Source organism: Dasypus novemcinctus, chromosome 7, assembly GCF_030445035.2.
Source record: "Dasypus novemcinctus isolate mDasNov1 chromosome 7, mDasNov1.1.hap2, whole genome shotgun sequence".
Lineage (NCBI taxonomy): Eukaryota > Metazoa > Chordata > Mammalia > Cingulata > Dasypodidae > Dasypus > Dasypus novemcinctus.
This window is the reverse complement of record NC_080679.1, coordinates 102711796-102715238: the sequence shown is the minus strand read 5'-3', so window position 1 is coordinate 102715238 and position 3443 is coordinate 102711796.

Sequence of the window (3443 nt, the reverse complement as noted above, 5' to 3'; positions counted from 1 at the left end):
GTTTCCAAGTACTTCCTTTGTCAAAAAATATTTCTGTTTACCTGGGATTCTGAAACATATCAACAGAGTAAAAGCAAAAGCAAAAAAGTCTAAGAGGAATTGTGCTCAAAGCAGAGGTGCTAAAAATAGTCTTATTGCCTTATCTCAGCCTTTTGCCTTTCATTTAGAGATACATCCAGAAAGCCTGCTGCCTAAAAGGATAAAACATTTCAAAACCTACCAATGCTTCAGCAAAACTCACATTTTGATCTGTGAGTGCCACCTTCTTTCTTTAAAAATTTTTATAGGCTTATTTTCCTCATGACAGTTTCATTGCATTTGTTGGGTTGTAAACCATGTAAAGCTCAGCAATAAAATGACTGCAATCTGTACAAGTAATAGCAAGCATGTCTCATAAACAAGATAAGTTGTGCCTTGCCAATATTGCTACACTTCATAAATATGAACTCAAGTCTGTTTTGTGTTTTCTAGATCAGTGGCATAGTTTTATTTTAATTAAACAGAACATATAAAATATTCATCTATGAAACGAACATCATTGTTTTTAAAAGATTATATTAAATTAAATTATACTGCTCATGCCATAAAGCCATGCACAAAAGAACCATTCTGAATTTTAAGTGGATTGATACAGCTCAAGTGTCCATCAATAAAAACTATATTAGGAATACAGTAATGCTACCATGAATATATGAGCTATTTATATTTCTTGATAATGTAAGTGCTTATATGAACTCATTCCAATTTCTAAACACTAGGCATTTCGACTGTGGTGGTAATTAAGAAACTATAATATCTACAGAGGAAGGTGGATACTGCCAGAGCCATTTCATACAGCAGATTTTAAGTGTTTCACTTTATCAATGACATAATTTGTTGTCACATTTTATCAGATCAGTCCAGAAAACTTTGATAAGCCAAATGAAGAGCCCTTGAAGGTGATTCCTATACAAGACTTTGCTGTATAAAGGGAAGAGCCCAGAATTAGAAATGAACAGATCTGAATATTATTCTTAGCTTTGCTACTAACTAGCTATGGATCAGTTGGCTCTTTGCCATCTAAGGGGACTGCACTAAATTAATCTCTGGCTTGCAGATTCTATTGTTAACTCCCCAAAGAGGTGGATCCAGGTTTTGTGGTACTTGAGTCATATAAATTGGGGGCGGGGGAGGGGGGAGGGAGGAGGTGGGTTAAGAAAAAGAGTATAAAACCACAAATACAAAAATAGATATAAAAATGAATATTTACTTCGAATGAAAAAAGAAATCAGAGTAAATAACTGGATCTGAGATCTTCTTAGGTAAATTACCAGAAGCGCTTATTCAAATGTCTTTGGGTTGTCACCTTGCTTCTCCTCCCCACCTTGAATACTCCACAGCTCCCTGCACTCAGAGGACCAATGCAAGTGGGGGCCTTCAAGCTTTAGCCTCATTAACTTGACAGTAAACCTGCCTGAATCTAAATGAGCACATAGTCTTATCTCACTGTTATGGGTGAATTGCATCCCCCATAAAAATATATTCAAGTCTTAACATCTCCCCTTCCCCCAAAGAATGTCAATTTATTTAGAAATAAGGTAATTGTAAATGGAATTAGTTAAGTTAAAAATGAGCTCATGTGAGAGTAGTGTGGACCCTTAATCCAATATGACTGGTGTCCTTAAAGGAAAAGGAAATTTGGACAGAGACCTGGGAGACATACACACTTGAGAATGCCATGTGATTACCGAGGCAGAGTGAGACCCAAGGATTGTTCCCAAGCCACCAGAAGCTAGAAAGAGGCAAGGAAGGATTCTTCTCTACAGATTCAGACAGTTAGCCTCCAGAACTGTAAAACAATACATTTCTGTTGTTTAAAACCCTCCAATTGGTGATACTTTGTTTTGGCAGCCCTAGAACACTCAGGCATACGTATTAGTTTGAAGGAGTTCATCTACCTTGTACCTTAGGATGCTCCTATGTGCTCCATGAAGCTTACCCTACCCCATTATTTTCATTGAAACCTCTTCTCAAAACCCATGATACTTACAATTTGCACCACACCACTTATCATCTACAAGTATTACAAGCTGTCTTAGATTGTTGACCATTGTTTCAAACATTGTCTTCTCATTGAGAGAAAAATGATGGCATGAATTTTCTTCTTATACCCCATAGTAACAAAAGTGGTCTTTACTGCCAGATTGTCTTAAAAACTAGCTAACTGATTTCTCACCTAAAAGAAAATGTCATGTGTACTAATGGTATAGAATATTTGTACTGAAAACTCATCTTCTCAACTCGGTACCTTTCAAGTATATTTTGACTTCCCATTTCTATCAGAAATGAAAATACAAAACGTTATCCTGGATTCAAATCATAGGAAGTTGAACTTTTGGAAAGGAACCAATAAGTGTTTGACTTATCATTTCTATAAGGATTGACAAGTCTTTGGGGGCTGACGAATTATTTCTTTTGGAGTATGTCACTGTGAGAATAGCTGTTACAAACATTCAGTCTCAACTCTATTATAAACCCCATTTACATGTAAAACAATTAACTCCTACTTCATGTGGAAATATAAAACATTTTCAAATCTTGAGGGTTCATCTGGGGTTGACATATTTTTTGGAGGATATTGGCAAGATCAAGAGAAATTGGAGAAAAAGAGAAGACAAAGCTTTATCCCCAAACTATCACATCTTAAACTTCCCTGCTAAACAGGGTATTTTCAATGTTCTTGAAGAAAATTAGGGGTCTACTAATTTGCTTATTCTTTTAATATTTATGTGGCTGAGGCAAATTTGTTTTTAAAGCTATAAATTAATGCAAAATCTGTGCTTATAAGATTGTCATATTTTATCTTTAGCTCAGGTGGCCATCATATGGTTTCCCTTACTTTAATATGAAAAATGAGGTCTTCTGATTACAAAGGAGAAGCTGTGGTGAAATAACAATATGCCTAAATATCTCAGGATATGGCACAAGTAGAAACTGGGCACATAAGAAAGCTAAAAGAATAAAAAGAGAGAGAGAAAAGAGGGCACGGGGTAGAACAGGGGATAGCTATGTCACTTGATGGAAGATGACTGTTCGGGGAAGAAATGTAGGTAAGTTCTCAGTGATGGGGATAATATCAGGATTGCTTATATGCAATATTTTTATTGTTTGCTGGGTATTGGCTGTGATGTTATTGCCTCTGTCCCCACCATTGCTGTCCCCAGCTTACATACACCCCAAACCTTCAGTCAGATCCACTACCTATGTAAACATTATGTATACACAGGGTTTGCCAGGTTATATATTGCAAAGGTGACTGTACCAATATATCCCCTGTCACAAATTTTCTTATAATGTGAAATCGATATTCCTCCATTGAGAGGTGTGAGTCCTTGTCCCCTTTCCTTGATTTTGGCCCAGACTTAGTGACTAGTTGTAACAAAGAGAATGTGGCAGAAGTGATG